General features: G+C 48.0%; 2 long non-coding RNA genes across 8 annotated transcripts in view; both read right to left on the bottom strand.

The window, feature by feature from the left end:
• The window catches only part of LOC129129578 (uncharacterized), a 35,386-nt gene extending 19,302 nt beyond the window's left edge, over positions 1 to 16,084 (bottom strand). The window contains exons 1-7 of one of the 6 annotated variants that reach the window (XR_008535454.2): positions 14,928 to 16,084; positions 14,340 to 14,404; positions 13,661 to 13,724; positions 13,381 to 13,407; positions 12,892 to 13,023; positions 12,035 to 12,156; positions 10,557 to 11,611 (exon numbers count right to left, since the gene is read on the bottom strand). This is a non-coding gene — a long non-coding RNA (uncharacterized LOC129129578). Of the gene's footprint in view, positions 1 to 10,556; positions 11,612 to 12,034; positions 12,157 to 12,887; positions 13,024 to 13,380; positions 13,408 to 13,660; positions 13,725 to 14,339; positions 14,405 to 14,927 lie in introns of those variants that run through there. The other 5 variants (XR_013185146.1, XR_013185145.1, XR_008535453.2 and 2 more) reach the window with 5 other exon arrangements.
• On the bottom strand, positions 643 to 8,221 carry LOC129129815 (uncharacterized). Of its 2 annotated transcripts, none has more exons than XR_013185152.1 (4): positions 8,055 to 8,221; positions 2,554 to 2,751; positions 895 to 1,093; positions 643 to 774 (listed from the first exon to the last, which is right to left on the bottom strand). It is a non-coding gene; the product is annotated as an uncharacterized LOC129129815 (long non-coding RNA). The 2 variants fall into 2 exon arrangements; XR_013185151.1 differs by lacking the exon at positions 8,055 to 8,221 and adding an exon at positions 3,675 to 3,811.
• Positions 16,085 to 17,166: the final 1,082 nt, after the last annotated feature.

Below are 17,166 nucleotides of genomic sequence, written 5' to 3'. Positions count from 1 at the left end.
AGGGGGCTGATCCCACCAAATAGAAAAGCCCTCAGAGCAGCTGCAGCTGTTTGGCTCCTCTGACTCAAATTCAAAGGGAGTAAAGGCCTTGTTGTAACAGAAAGCTCTTCAGAAAAATAACAGCGCTTTCTTTTTTGACACAGCTACTTGGGGCAGAAGGACAGAAAAATGGTAAGACATAAAGCATTGTGTTTAGGTAGCATACCTAGATAAATTGGGTAATTGGGTAATTTGCTGTTAACTTACATAATTATTCTGTGTTTAACAAAAGCCATCTAATAAATTAACACCCAAAACTCCAGCAGCCCAGCTGGCCCTACCAAATCTCTCTCTTGATACATACAGTAAACAAAACCAAAATCCCAGGAATACCTATCAGAAGTCTAGGAAAGAAATCTCTTGAAATTAACTCTACCTCAAAGACAAACCAACCCGTCCAGAAAGTTAGCTTCACTCAAAAAACTATTTACACAGAGTTAATAAGACCAAGAAATAAAACAACACACCATCTACCACCAACAAGGAAAAAAAACCACATTTTTTCTTTCTTTTTATTTCAACTAACTTCCTTTATTAGCTAGAACCAAAGATTTTGCCAGGGCTGTAACAACAACAACTTCTTTTTCTTCTTCTCCTTCCCAAATTCCTTACAACTTCTGAGTTTAAATCCAAGCCAAAAGCAAAATTCGTGCACTTGTGAGTCCGGTGCTCCTGTCAGATTCTCTGTCTCACTCCACATCTTCTTACACTTTCAAGTCTGAACGCTGTCCTGCCCTGATGAGTTTGACAGAAGAATTGGCACATGTTAAGAGAGCATTTCCCTCCCTCCCTCCCCAGAGCTGGTTTCCTCAGTGCATTTCAATCGATCCCAAGCCCGCAATGATGCGCGCTCACCTCAAGGCTCACAGCAAGCACGCAACAGCTCAGGCTGACTTGGCCCCAGGGCTCCGTGCCTTGGATAGCTGAGAAAACTTCCCATGAGCCTCTGTTCCAAGATATTGGAATGCAAACTCAGCTCCGTCTCAGTGTCTCGGTGGGAGGCAGGAGCACATCTGGCTGAGCCACAAAAAATCCCTTCTTGGGCGGCTGCATTCTGCCGGAAAGGGGAAACACGTGCTAGTGAACAGCAGCTCAGAAACAATTCTTTTCTAATGTTACCTGCTCTACTTGACTGCTCGCTAACACAAGTCTCATTTTACCATTGCAGGGAGAACGCTGTAGGAAAATGTCTGATGAGCAGCCACAGAAGCCTCACTTCCCTGCTTCACACCCTCGGCAGAGCGGAGCAGCCAAATCACCACACTCTCCTTGCCGTGGGCAAGGGTAGAAGATGACTGGGGGAGGCACATAAAAAGAAGGGAAACGCTCCTATAAATGCACAGCCATTTGCTTTCAGAAGCCCAGAGTTCAGGATCTTCTCTAGGAAGTCAGACGTGACATGATATTTCTAAGATTTTCTTCTTCATCAAAGGAAATGTACGTACATACACACTCTTACAAATGTACCTACGGTTTTGGGGTTCTTTTTCTTCTGAAGCTCCAAGAATGATTTCCCATCTTGAGTCATTCAGAAGAAACGGCCCCTGTGACTCAGGTCGGAAGGGCGGCCTGCGTTTTTGATCACGACAGCTTTTGGCTTTACCCTGTGAGCAGGAGCAGCAAGAGCTGAGGCTCAGCAGAGGCTGACGCCGGCCAGCCCCTTCCTCCCTTCCTTGTGTCACAATGACTTCCAGGCAGAAGCATGCAAAGCAGGTTTGTGTCTTTTCTCTTCAGTGCCAATAGGTAAAAGATGTAGGCTTTGAAATAACTAATGACCCTCTCTTTGAACTCTCCCAAGGACAGTTTTAAAGAAAAGACAGAAGATTGCTGCTAAATCCATATGGGATAAGGATGAGAGCAGCAAGGATCCAAGGCCAGCAGCGTTGCCAGGCAGTGTCACGTCCCTGCCACCTTGTGACAAGGCACACAGCTGCAAAGCCCCAAAGCCTGCAAGCCCTGCAGCTGCCGCATGGATGGACCAGGTTCCCTTCCCAGGTGCCCAGAGGGACACCTGAGGGCAGGTGTCTTTCCCCCCCCCCCGCCCCGAGGGTGCACCAAGAGCCCCGGGCAGGGACGGAGTCACTGACTGCTCTCTGGGGACGAGACCCTCCCTGCAGGTGACACCGGCTTGTCCTCTCCCTGTGGCACAGGGACCTCCAGGCTCTATGACCAGCCTCATTTTGTCAGCATCCAGGTGCTGTGCTAGAGCCAGAGGGGTCAAGGCTTTCCAGAACCATAGGATCCGTAGCATCCTTGCGGTTGGAAAAGCCTTCTAAGGACATCGAGCCCAGCTGCTGCCCCCCCAAATCAGGTCCCTAAACACCACATCTTGACATCCTTGACATGTCTCCAGGCAAGGGGAATTCCCTGGGCAGCCTGCTCCTATGCCTGACCACCCTATCAGTGAAGAAATTTTCCCTCCAATCCAATCTAAGCCTTCCCTGCTGCAAGTCGAGGCCATTTCCTTTTGCCGTGTCACTTCTTACCTGGGAGACCTCGGTACTTCAACCTTACCTGCTCCTTCCCTAGGCAGTCTCTGGCTTGGCCGGAGGAGAGGAGAAACACTCCCACCACAGGAATGGCAGCTCAGGAGGTCCCACACCAAGGCCAGGGGGAGCAGCAGCCGTCCTCGCCAGAGCTCGCACATCGCTTCTCAGAGACTGCCTCTGCTTTTCTTCCCGGGCAGATCTCTGCTGAGTGCTTCACAATTGCCTGTTTGGAGGAGGGCGGGAAAATAGGTTAGCCAAGTTTTTTATCCAGACTTAGCTGGTGGCTTTGCCTCCTCCTGACTTCCTTCTGCTAAGAAAACAGCTGCCTTTGGACTTCTAGGGGCAACTTGCACGTCATGCCTGAAAAGGAACTACAGAAAAGCGCCTCATTTTTAAAGCCTCATTTTTAAAGCCTCAGCCAAGAAGACAGATAATTGCAGCTTCTCCATGCCCACTGCCTGCAGAGCTGGCAGGCACCAGGCCAGCTCTGCTCCTCCTTCAAGTTGTTCCCAAATCTGCTAGAAGAACTGAAGGCTACTTTGGCCTTCCATTGCTCTGCTTGTCCCGAGAAAGAGCTTTGAGTGTTGTTACCCCTCCAGAAAGGAAGGGCCTTTCTGTCTCACACGCTCAGTGACACAAGGCTACGCCAAGCTGCAGCAGCCTCTGCTCCAGGTGGGAAGGGCTTCCTGCCTCCTCTGGCACCTGGCTGGCACAGGGCACAGGTTGCTCAGAGGTGCTGGGGCTGCCCCATCGCTGCAAGTGTTCAAGGCCCGTTGGTGCTCTGGGATGAAGCTCTGAGCAAGCTGCTCTATGGAAGCACGTCCCTGCCCACAGTGGCAGCAGCCTTGGAATGAAGTGATCTTTAGAGCCCCTTCCAACCTGAATTATTCCCTGATTCTGTGAACTGAAAAAAGCAGGGAAAGAAATCTGTAAAGGTCACTAAATGCATCAAAGCACATCCCCATGGATCCAATCCTCAGCAGCCCATCCGGCCAAGGTCAGAGCTCTCTGCCCACCGAGGACACGGCAACCAGCAGGGACCTTTCTCCCACTCTCCAGCACGGAGAAGGGGGAAGCAAGAGAGAAGTTTACAGACACCGGGAGGCGGCGGGACGGGACGGGGCGGGACGGGGCGGGCGGTCTTACCTTGCAAAGCTGGCGGCAGAAAGGGCGGGCAGCGCCACGACCCCGGCTCCGCCGCCTGCGCGCCGCCGCCCCGCCGGGATTTTTCAGCCCGCCGTCGCTTCCGCCACCTGGAGAGGCGCGTGCGCGGGCTCGGCGGGGTGCAGCCCCGTTCCGACGGCACTGACCCGCCCCCGCTCGCTGCCCCCGGCCCGCGGAGCGCTGCGACCGTGCCTCCGCCGCCCGCCGAAAGCGGCCCCGCCGGGCCGCCCCCCCCCCCCCCCCCCCCGGGCATTCTTCTCAGCCATCGTGTCCCTTTTGCACTCCTGAACGTCTTTCACCCCTCCCGGCCATTTACCGAGCCCGCCCCGCCCGCCCCTCGCTCCCGCCCCGCCCGCCCCTCGCTCCCGCCCCGCCCGCCCCTCGCTCCCGCCCCTCGCCTCGCTCGGCAGCCGCGTCCTTGCCCCGCCCCCGGCAGCCAGCGGCGAGGGGCAGGGCGCTGGCTCGGGGGGCTGCAGTACCGCGCTCTGGCCACAGGGCGGCAGACTCCCGGGTCCGCGATTTCCCCGCCCTTTTGGTCGCCATTTTGAGAAGGTCAAAAAAAAAAATCCCGCGACATTGGCGACACGCCACTCCCAACATGGCGGCCGAGGGAGGACCCCACCCCCCCTCCCCTCGGCCAAGAGAGGCGGTTACTCAGATGCCGGTCACAAACCCACCAAAATACGCCCGCCCGCGATGCCGCTGACCCCACAGCTCGTGTCGGGTACACCTAAAACGCAAGAGAAAACCCCGCCGGGGCCGCGCCAGCGTCGGTGTTCCGTGCAGGCAGTCCGGATACACACACCGGGGTCCTCCAGTTTCCCGCCCTTTTGGCCGCCATTTTCAGAAGGTCAAACAAACTCCACCACGCGCCACGCCCAAGAGGGCTGCCTGGCGCCGGCGGGCTGCAGCACCGCGCTCTGCCCACAAGGCGGCAGCACTGCCGCCCACCCCAGCCGGGGGCGCCGCGCGCCTTGGGGCTGCGGGCGGCCAAGGCGGCAAAAAAGAACAGGGGCGATCCCCCCCAAAAACTCCTCTAAAAATAAATGCCAAAAACCTGCCTCTTACCAAACAAGAACCAAATCAGCCCCCTTTCTTTCAAGCCTTCTTGAAATAAATTTTATAGTTCTAGTTTTCCTAGTTCTATTCACATGCATATTTCTACCGGACAGTGATGTGTTACGTCGTTTATACAATCTATTATGTCTATTCCTATTATCTCTATTTATTCATATTTTGTGGTTTTATCAATATCATTATATATTGATTGTATACTTCTATACTTCGATTTAGATTTCTTTTATTATTATCATACTTTTATTATTCCAAAAAAAAATCCCATCTCTAACCAAACAAATACCAAAAAAACTTCTTTTAAACTATATTGAAATAGTTTTATATTTATAGCTTGCATAATTATATTCACTTTTATAGTCACCCTTTCTACTGATGCATTCTATTCATAATTACATATCACATATATATTATTCACATCACATAGATAAATTATTATTTTTATTATGTACCAAATCTACTGCTACAACTTAGTTTTTCTAATATTTTCAATTTTTATATTAATCTTGATGTATTCATGAGATATTTTTACAATTCGATTTATACCTTTCTATTATTTGTATTTGTAGTTTTTATAATAAAACCCCTGCTTTTGCCAAGTAAAAAACAAAACCATCCTTTCTTTTAAACTACTTTTAATAATATTGTTGTATTTATATTTACCATATCTAACATGTTTTAGATATTATATCATAGTGATGTACTATATTTATAGCTATTTCCTATAATATATCATCATAAGATATATACAGTATCACTTGTATTACGTGTTGTATGGATTTATGTCACTTTATATTTACAATCCTTTAATAATTTTATATATGTAACTGCATAGATACGCATTTCTATATTTAAAATTTTGTTTGAGTAGTGTTTATATTTATCATCTCTATTGATATATCTATAAACATACACAATACTCTATTAAAAAATACAATATCTTATTGGAATATATCTTGACTTATGTTACCTGTTAAATTTTAAATATAGATCGAATAGATCAAAATAAAAGTATATTCCCATTTCTACACATCTACTTGTTTTGTTTAAATATAGCTATCCTTAGAATTTTACATTTAAAATCCAATTCCTAAATACAATGACAAAATAAACAGCATCGAATTCCCACCTATGTCTTCCAAAATCATCAAGATACCTCCACCAGCCAAACAACTGCAGCCGAAAAAACCACACAACACTCTTTTCACTAACAGTTCTCAGCACATCAGAAAAATGGAACCAAACGAAAAGAAAACCCTTGAGAAACACACGCAGCAAATCACAAAAACCTCTAAAAAAAACCAAACCAACTCACTCAACTCCAATCAGTGCCACTGACCCTGAACGTTATTTTAAAAACTAACCAAAATTCTACATCTACACTAACTCAAAGAATAAGCAATACTCTGTCAAAAGAACTTTAGAAAGCGAACTAATTAACGAAATAGAAAAAAGCAAAACATCTCAACCACTAAAAAATAAGAAAATAACTACCCAAATAAAAAAAAAAACTACTTAAAAAGACCCACCATATAAATACCCACGTTCCCAAAAATAAAACTGATCAACAACCACCAAATACGTCAAAGGACGACAAGAAACGAAAAAAAAAAAAAAAAAAAGAAAAAAAAAAGAAAAGAAAAGAAAATACATTTGTAAAACAAAAGTCCCCCAAACCAAATCAACTTTAATTTACAACAAAAAAATTATTCCCAACTGAAGAATAAACGCATAGAGCCTCATTCGATCAAAATAAAAATACCACCCAGAAATAAACACGAAGCCTAAAGAGAAACGTAACCATTAACAATATCTCCCAAATTATCCGTAACAATAAAACATACACTACAATCAAACAAACCAAATAAATAAAAGCCCTGGAAGACGAGAAACACAAACGCAATTAGAGAGATTTTAAAAACCCCGTTGCTATTAACGACACGACGCCACCTCGAACCCACCGAAACAAACGCTACACGCCCACGCTAATAAAAGCCACCGCGACAGAATTAAAATCCGAGCCGCTGCTTCACGCAACGACCCGTAGAAACCATTGCACGCCTTTAAAAAAAGGATAGCCCGGCAAAAAAAATATCCAACTACAGAACTCGATTCAAACCAAACCTTTATCGTCACCACCTGAACCGAGAACCGTACCGGTCAGGAAGAACGCCATAGCCCCTAAGCGCACACCCACTGCGACCAGAACAAACCCGTGCGATCGATCCCTACAAAGCCCCTCCGAACCGCGACACCCAAGAACTTGCGGCAGCCCAACCCCGCGCTGCCGGCCCCGGACGGAGCGCGGCTCCCGGCGGCTGCTCCGGCGCGCAGGGGCGGCGCCGCCCCGGAGACCCCCCCGCCCCCGCCCGCTCCCCCTGCCCGGGGGGCCCCGGCGGCGCCCGAGCCCCGCGCCCGGAGCGGACAGAGCGGCCGGCACCGGCCGGGCCGGCGCAGCAGCGCCCGCGCCGCCTCTGCCGCCCTTGGCCGGCCCGGCGCCAGCTGCCCTCGGCTCCGCACGGCGGCTCGCACCGGCAAAGCGGCTCCGCCGCTGCCGCGCCAAATTCCCCGTGCGCCTCGGCACCCGCCCGGCCCGGGCCGGCAGCGCTCCCGAGCGGCAACGCTCCGGCCCGGGCCGCGGCCACAAGAAGCGCCCTCAAATGCAGCGGCACAGCCCGACTGCAGCCCTGCAAACGCTGCCAGAGCTGCAGCTTCCTGCAACTCAACCCCGAAACTGACGCCGCGGGCGGCGCTCACCTCGCTTCAACAAGGGCAAAGAAATGTCTTCTCCCCTTCAAGTTCATCCCCTAGGAGAGCAAAAAAGAAGGGGCTTTCCTCCAATGAAATCCTTCAAGCCATGTGGAAAGGGGGATTTTGACCTCAATTCAAACCCTTGCAAAGGAGGGACACCAGCGCTGTCCCCTCCATTTAAACCTTAGGATGATGAAAATGGGCTGGCTGCCTTCAAATCAAAGCCATCCGATGACAACAATACTTTGCCCATTCCCGTTCAAATGGAACGCAGGGATTCCCTGTCACCCCTGGGAGACCCCTAACAGCCGGGAAAAGGCAGGTTTTCCTTCAATCAACACCCTTCGAACCGCAAGCGAAAGCGGATCCCCCCCAGTTCAAACACAGACAATATTAGGAGAGTAGCTGCTTGCCTCTCCTTCCTTTGTCTTCACAAGCTCCGTTTTTGTTCCTGGGGAACCGGGGAGGGGGGACTGCCAAGATCCAATTGAAAAGGGAAAGGACCAAAGTCCCCGCTCCAAATCCACACGCGCTCACCCGTTCGGCTGCTGCTTCCCGGCACAAAGATTCGTCCCTCGGCACCTCCTTGAAGCGATGCTCCGCGGATCCAAGCGCGTATCCAGGTGTTCGCCCAGACGCTGCGAGAAGCTCTCGCAGTCCTTCCATGAGACAGCCCCGGGAGCCCCCCCATGAACCCCTCTACTCAGCAGCTCCATGCAAAAGGGAGCTGAGGCAAAGCCTCCCCGTAAAACAGCCTCGCCCCCCCCCCCCCGGCAGGAGCCGGCCCCTCATCATCCTCACAGCTCACACCTGGGGCTGCTCCGAGCCCCCCATCATCCTCACAGCTCACACCTGGCGCTGATGCCACTTCCCAACAGCGCCTCTCCCCATCCAGCACACAGCCCGCTTCTCACAGACACAGAGCCAACAGAAATCTGCTCCGGGTGCTGGCTTTTCTTAGTCCGTCTGCTTCCACAATTCAGACACGGACGTGCGCTGATGGCACTGAGGGAAAGCTTTCCAGTGCACAAAACTGTCATGCTGGTAGCACGCTTTGAGACGCCTTCAGAAAAAGCAGAATCAGCGCCACCTCCTAAGAGCCCTGCTGAGGAACCCCGCCCTCCTTGGGACACCCAATGCAGCAGAGCTCGAAAAACGAGGGCAAAAGTCAAGCTTGGAGTGGAAAAAGACAATATAAATACAGCAGCCTTTCAAAAAAAGCCTTCACACAGTAATAGTGGGACCCGGTCACATTTCTTCTTTCCTTGCTCTCTGGAATGACATCAATACGAAGTAAAAAACCCACACGAAACACAAGGCAGAGCTGGGATTTTACACGTCTTCCTTTTGGCTCTCGGGATGACAAGCGCCTCTTCCGGGACTGCGACACGCTTTGGGCGCTGGCAGAGAACAGAGGCAAAAGGTGCCAGAGAGCCCTTTCTATCGCCTTCAGCCCCTGCAGCTGTTCTGAGGGTTCCAGGGCACAGCTCGGTCCGTTCCTAGATCAAAACCTCACGGCAATATCTTCAGAACTACTACCCATCTCCAGTCGGAGCTTCCTAATTTCCTGTAAACAAATGAGTGCATAGAGAGGGTTTCTCCCCAGCTGAGTTTAGAGACCAATTCCTATTCTTTAGCAATACCTAGAAAACCGAATACCTTGCCAGGTTTTAGCATCCTACACCCACTCACCCCTCCCTGTGCATTTGGTGGCAGCTTTGGGTCCCTCTGGGGGACGGCACCCAGCGTGACCCCCGCCCCTCGCCCGCCCCCCACCTGCTCCTGCACCGCCGTGGGGCTCCCTCTCCTGGGCACCTTGGGGTGCCCCCAACGGCATCAGAGCCCCGAGTCTTCACCCCCCCTTTCCCTGACCCCCAAAGAAGGCTCAGAACGAATCCGACTGCCCTGGACAGCAGCGCAGCGCTTCCCCCAAGCCCTTCCCACACGTGCATGGCCCCAGCAAGAAAGGGGGGGCAGCCCCCAGAAGGGTTGAGGTTCCTGCCCAGCCTCGCTGTCACGGGCCAGGGGCAGCGAGAGAGGGAGCGGCACAGACGGCGGGGACGGCCCGGCACGGAGCGGGGGCCGCTCTCAGCGCGATGCCGGCAAAGCCGCAGCTCCGGCGCTGTCGGCCGCGCTGCTTGAGCGGCACGGGGGGATCCGCCGAGAGCCTCCGGCCCCGCGCGGGGACTCCCGCAAGGGCCCAGGGGCGCCGGGCTCCGGCCCTCGGGGATTTATTCTCCGGCAGCCCGAGCCCCGCGGCTGCGGGGCAAAGAAGGAAAGGGGGCACGGGAAGAGAGGAGCGAGAGCAGGGCATGAGAAAGGGCGGCGAGGGAGCTCGGGCTGTGGAGGAAAGCAGGACGGGAAGGGAAAGCCCGGGACGGGGGTACAGGGAGGCTGGGCAGAGGAAGGAGAGAGGGGGAACAGAAGGGAGTAGCGGGCTAGGGACAGGACAGGAAGGAGCCGGGTTTGTGGGGGGAGAGGGAATGGGGGAAAGGGAGCGAGAGAAGGCGAATACGGGGAGAAGGAAGGAGGGCTAGAGAGAGGGACAGGCGGGGAAACCTCCCAGAGCCCCGGCTGCACCCCGAGCCCGGCCCGGCGCCTCGCCCTGCCCGGGATGCTGCGGCGCTCGGCGGAGCTCGGCTCGCTCCGGAGACGCTCGGCTCGAGTCGGCTCTTGGCGCCTCAACTCGGCTCTTGGCGCCTGCATTCGCCTCTTCGGCCCAGCTCGCCTCGCTTCGGCCCAACTTCCCAGCCGCTCTGTGCCTTCGGCGCGCCTCGGCTCCGCTCGCCTCGCCTCGGCTCCCCGACGGCGGGCGGGCAAGCGCCGCCGCCTCCCGTTCAGCTCGCCCGGCTCGGGGCTCTCCCGCTGCCGCCCCGAAGGCGGCGGCGTTCGGTTGTGTTTTTAAAAATATCTTTCTCTATTGATTGTATCTTTCTATAGTTAGATTTATATTTCTAGAATACTTCTATTAATCCAAATAAAAACCCCATCTCTAACCAAATAAATACAAGAAAACACCTTCTTTTAAATGATATCGAAATATTTTTATACTTTGTATAGTTATACTCACATTTATATTTATAGTTTCTTTTGATGCAATCTATTAATAATTATATATAATATCTATAAAATTCTAGACATGTATTTAAAGTATTATTTATATTATGTATCATATCTACTGCTGCAACTGATTTTTTCTTCTAGTTTTAAACTTTATCTGTATGTATTTATGATATATTTCTAGACTTAGATTTCTACCTTCATATTCTTTGTATTTATAATTTTTATCATCAAAACCCTGCCTATTGACAAGTTAAAAAACCCGCTTTATTTAACTATTTAAAAATATTTTTATATTTATAATTTTCATATTTCTATTTATAATTTGCTCTCTAGTATGTGATAACATACCTGCTCCTGCACCGCAGTGGGGCTCCCTCTCCTGGGCACCTCGGGGTGCCCCCAACGGCATCAGAGCCCCAAGTCTTCATCCTCCCTTTTCCTCTAGTTAGAAACTACACTGGAACTTTTTTCTGGAAACAAAGACATGACCTAAATCCTCTCCCCATGTCCTAGACAGATAGATGTTCAGTTCTTAGTTGACTGGGCAGCAGTTTCTTCAATAGAATGATCAACAATATGGAAACGTTTTAGCTACAAGCAAATAGGCAAATCTGAACAAGGTCCTGGTGGCCAGCCACTGCAGTTATTTTGAAGCAATTTTTTAAACAATCAAATACTGATACCACAAAAAATAAAGCAAAAAGCTGACTACTGGCTAAGAAAGAAGGAAAAATTAACTTTTGACGACGACAACAACAACATTCCAAGGACACAGGCTTTTTTCCAATCTCATACCTTATTACTACCTCTCTTGGGAATCCTCATCGTGGATCCCAAAAGGAATAAATCCCTCAGAGTGTCCTAAAGCACCAAGGAGCTACCTACAAGTGAAGGTGGCTACTTTCAGTGCAGACACAGCTGATGACACAGCAGTGGCACAGTTCTATGCTGCACAGTGATAATACTGTCTCCTCTTCTCCAGCAGCTGACTCTCTCCTGCCATGGCTTCTGTAAATGCATCAGAGCACGACCTTAAACACAAACAGGCAAGAAAACACCATCAGAAGTCTTTCATTAAGCAGTACAAGAAGGGTTCCAATCAGAGACCAACAGAATTTCAAGGAAGCGGTATGCAATTAAACTACCTCAGACTTGTTCAAGTATCCAGCAGGTAGATGGAACCAAAATGGAACCATTCAGAAATGACAAAGAAAACCTCCCCAAGTATTTATACAGGAGTCCTTAACGTCAGAAATGTGATGACAGGTTATGTTCAGATAAGATGAATGTTTATTTTGATGTATAAATAAACTTCTCTCATGGTCCTTTGCCAAAAAATAGAACCTACAAGTGAACACCTACACCTGCCTCAAGAGACCTAACGAGCCCCTGGCAGCCACCGGCATCAAAGCGCAGTGGATGTTTCTAATCCAGGGTAAGGATAACAATATCACCTTTTGTTCTCTCCAGTTTGTTTCCTCTGCAGTCCTAGTTGCTTCTTATGATTTTTACAGTCTCTCTATCTTCTCGGGCAGCGCTGAGTCTGACGACCAGGATACGAGAGTCTTTCCCTGCCCTACAGAGAGAACCAGGAAAAAAAGTTAAAAAAAGAACAGGGCAGTTTGAAGTTAATACTTCCGATGAGAAGCAGCACCTGACAAACAGAGCAACAGTGAACAAAGCGTGACACCTCCCTGGGGACAGAAGACTTACAAACTCTCCGGGATTTACAATTCTAGTAACCAAGCCCTTCAGCACAGCAGCCAAGTGTCCCATTAGGTGGTGCTGCACGAAAGAATGATCCGAGAGGTTCCAAAGAGTGAAATGCACGTTATTTTCCAAAGACGTCAAATCTTGCAAAATACCAAAACTACAATAGATCTAAACTACAGGGCAAGAGTACAAGTGTTAACTTGAGGAGCTGGAACCAGCCAGGTGAGCAACTGCTAACTGGATCCTCAACAGAGTTTGAGGAACCCTTCAGGATACAGAAGGGTTTTCCCCAGAAATTGCACAGGCCGAGTTTTGATAGAAGTACACTTGCCAGATGCTCAGAAACGTCACCCATCCTCCTCCGGGTGTCTTGAGAGAGCTGCGAATGGCTCTCACGTGGTTTGAGCTGGTTCTGTAAGGGCTCAGGGTGAATTTCACCAGATGCAACCAAACTGGGCAACTCCCAGTGGGACAGAAGGAACCCAAAGCTTGTTTTACCCAAAGCTTGGGTAAGCAGAGCTCCAGCAAATACTGAGGAAACGGACAGAACGGGGTAACAAATAATAAACATACCTTTTTTTTTTTTTTTTTAACTTGCCTTTTTTTTTTTTTTTCAGATGAGCAAAACAATTAAGGAGAAGGTGGAAAAGTCACCATTACTGAACATTTCATCACCTGTAAGCTGACCATCCTTAGCATAGAGGACTCCAAATTTAAAATTCACCGATCCCTGGAAAATAAAACCAAATATTATTTGGTAAGCAGCCAAACAGAAGACATAAAAATTTGTTTCCTCTAATCTTTGCCTACATCCTACACATTAGAACATACATTTTATACCATCTCCTACTACACAATAATTTACCTTTAAACTTTGGTAGTATAGCATAAAATCATTAACTTAGATTGGTGATCTGTTATTATTAAGTTGGTGCTTCAAGTTATTTTTGCTGTCAGGTTCAAAAAAACATTACTTATTTTTACTGTAATGAGCAATTGATTTAGAAGTCATCAAAAGCCCATCAAAATACAAAGCCGTATTCACCAGACGGGTCTGTGAGCTAGAAGTAGTTAGGCTTGTACTCACCTCTTGCCCTTCAAGAACCAATAAATCCTGTCAACAAAAACAGCATCTTTAGCCCCCTCCTATTAAAGATTCTACAAGGATGATGGTTTTATTTGTGTTTAGAAGTTTGGAATTGAAATGGCCAGTTCAATAGATAAAGACAGTTTAAGTAGTATTAGATTATTATTATTATTATTATTAGCTACCGGAAGAAACAAACCAGTAGTATCTATACTTAATTACTTCTATTTCCAGGAAATCATAAAGAAAAAGAACCAAACAAAAAAAAGTCACTTCCTACCTTTTGTATCTCAGGATGAAAAATGTCTCTTGGGCTCTTCTCCAGTTTCTCCAGACTCCTGGCACTGAAATGCAAATGAACGAGTGCTTTATAGGAGGGCAAGTGCACATTCCAACCCCGAACCACCAACCGATGGCAGTTACAGCGCTTACAAAATGAATCCTTCCCAGAGCCTCTGGGAAATGGAACGGTTTGTGCAACTGCCATTTCTTCCCCAAAATACTAACTTCAACACTTCCTAAATTTAGTTTGCATTTTAAAAACAGAAATTAGGGAGACTCAGGGTGGAGATCAGGTTGAAATTGATTTCCTTCTAAAGCACAGGGCTCTGTTCCATCGCCCTTCACTTTGGCTCCACACAGAATCACGGGGAGCATTTTAGGAGGGCTCAAGAACCAATTCTATTTCTCTCTTTTTCTAGTTTTCTCTCTTCCTAAATAATTCAAGGCAAGTCAAATGAGAAATGACAAGTTCAGCATCAAATTCACACTTTTCCCCTTTGTCTGGTCAAGAACAGGCTTTAAAACCACTTCTTGCTGCCTTCAATGATTAAGACTTGCAAAACCATTTTTACATGTTTTATAGATTTATCATAAAAATCACAGAACGCAAGCTCTGAATTACAGGAAAAGGTACACAGGCAAATATCTAAACTGATGGCTTATTTGTCAATCCATACCTTAATGGAGATTGCACTGAGAATGTTTCAGTGGGACTCTAAGGGAAAAATATTTTCTGAGTACCCTGTAAACAAGAAAAGCTAGGATATATTACAGGACATACCCTCTTTTTCTGAATATTCAAATAGGATTATCAATAAAAACATTTCAGTTAAAAATGAAGAAAGAAAGCCAAGGTAATTTTACTCAGCTATATTTACTGCCGATTTAGAGAAAAAAAAAAGTCACGGGTACTGCAAAGAAAAAAAAAGTGAACCACAAACGCCTACAGTAGAACTTTAAAACAATTGCTTGGATAAAAGCATCACGTGGAACATGAAGTAGAAAAAAAGCGAAACCAGTATCAGACCTGCCTATTTTCTTACCATTGCACAAGAAAATCCGACAAGCGGTAGAAAGTCACTGCCTAAAACCGATCCTAGGATGTAACCAAGAACAATTGAGGCATTTGCTAATCTAAACGGAAACCTTTTCCGGACCCTAGTGTCAAATCACACGTTTTGTCTGTCAGCAGCTCGAGGCTGGAGAGCATTTCCCCTGGGGGTCGGGAGGGCAGGGGCACAAGGGGCTGAGTTTGCCGGTCGCACCTGTGCCATCAGAAGGATCCTGCCCGGCGCTCCTTGCGCTCGCCATTCTCCGGGCCATCGCTGTGTTTTACTGCTCAGCGATGCCGCTTCATCTGTTTGCGTGGAAGAAAGAGCCACGAGCACTAAGGCACTCAGCAGCCGTGTCATTCCAGCAATATTGCAGCGCTCTCTGCTCGCAAGGCTGAGCACGCCGCGAAGCCGCCTCCGCAGCCGCTCGCCTGTCCCCGCTCGCTGCCCCCGACCCGCGGAGCGCTGCGACCGCGCCTCTGCCGCCCCCGAACCCGGCCCCGCGCCCTTGCCTCGCTCGGCAGCCGCGTCCTTCCCCCGCCCCCGGCACCCAGCGGCCAGGGGCAGGCCGCTGGCTCGGGGGGGCTGCAGTACCGCTCTCTGGCCACAGGGCGGCAGACTTACCAGGGCTGTGATTTTCCCGCCCTTTTGGCCGCCACCTTGAGAAGGTCAATCGAGTCCACGACATCCGCGACACGCCACTCCTAAGATGGCGGCCTCTCGGCTGCCTGTCGGTGGCGGGCTGCAGTACCGCGCTGTGCCCACAAGGGGGCAGCACTGCACCCACCCCAGCCCGGGCTGCCTGGGGGGAATGCGGGCAGGGAAGGCGGCAGGGGCGATCCCCTCCAAAAACTCCTCTGAAATAAATGCCCCAAAACAGCCGGGAAAAAAAACCAACAAACCCTGCCTCTAAACCAACAAGAACCAAAAACCAAAAAGTTCCCAACCCTTTCTTTTAATCAATATTTAAATATATTTTATGTTTATATTTTTCATATTTATATACACATTTATATTTGTACGTTATATTGATGTATAACGTTTATTTATACATTTATATTTATAATTTTCTATTTAGATATAAATTTATATTCTATATTACATCTATTTCTATTACTTAGATTTTTTTATATATTTTTATACATATCTTCATATATTGATTATATATTTCTGTGTTATGATTTTTACTTCTGTAACACTTACATTATTTAAAATAAAGCCCCTGCCTCTACCCAAATAAAGCCAAATGAAGCCCTTTCTTTTAAAATGTATTTTAATTTTTTAATTATACTTTTCATATTTATATTCACATTTACATTTAAAACGTATACTAATGTATAGTGTTATTCGTGTTCTATATTACACCTCTTCCTATTATTTACATTTATTTATGTTTTAAATTTCTATATCTATATTTTTATATCTTGTTTATATATTTCTATAATTAGAATATAAATAAACCCCCTTTCTTTTAAACTATATTTACATATTTTTTTCATATCATATTCACATTTATATTTATAATTTATATTTCCGGATAATGTTATTTATATTCTATGTTACATCTCATCATATTACTCACATTTACATTAATATTCTTAATTAATTTTATTTATAGATATTATATATGTTATAGAGAATACCCTTTAATAGAATATCGGATATACTATTTTTATATTATATATTTCTATTACTTATATTTATTTATAATAGGTATTTATAGATATCAGAATAAAAATTATATATTTGTATATTTGGATGTATATTTTTATATTATTTATATTTATATTATTTTAAAAAACCCAGCCCAGAACCTACAAAAAAGCAAACATCCCAAAATTATTTAAAAGTATATTTAATATTTTTATATTTACAATCTATATTTAAATACCTTTGTATATGTATAATACATTATAATTTATATCTATTATGTTACAATAATATACTATATAGTATAGATTTTTGTATTTATCTATTTTCCATATTTATGTTTACTGTTATAATTATATAATTTTTCTTCCTGGGGAGGAGGGACCTCGAGGAGCTGCTGATGAAGGGGCAGCGGATGCAGTTCGCCGAGCGCCTGGTAAGGACAGCCCGGGATCCCCAGCCGCAGGCTGGAGAAGCCCCCTAGCCCCGGTGCTCGGTGCGGGGGGCTGGCAGCTGTGGCCCTGCCCAGCGCCGCAGCCGGGCCCGCCAGCCCGCGCCCCCCACGCCGCTCCCTGGCCTGGGCCGTGCGGGCCGGCTCGGCCGGTGCTGGGCGCGGGGAACGCCCGGCCGAGGGCAGAGCCCGCGCCGAGCCTTTCCTGCCGGCGCTCCCCGCAGCTGCTGCAGGACGAGAGCCGAGCGGCCGAGCAGCTGCGCTGGGCGCTGCCGCGCCTGCGGAGCCCGCAGAGGCGCGTGCGAGAGGCGGCCGTCGGGATCATCGGTGAGCCCCGAGCCCGGCGCCCCT

The sequence above is a fragment of the Agelaius phoeniceus genome, chromosome 1 (genome assembly GCF_051311805.1).
Source record: "Agelaius phoeniceus isolate bAgePho1 chromosome 1, bAgePho1.hap1, whole genome shotgun sequence".
Classification (NCBI taxonomy): Eukaryota; Metazoa; Chordata; class Aves; order Passeriformes; family Icteridae; genus Agelaius; species Agelaius phoeniceus.
Note: the sequence above shows the minus strand (reverse complement) of the source record. Positions and strands in the feature narration are given on the sequence as shown.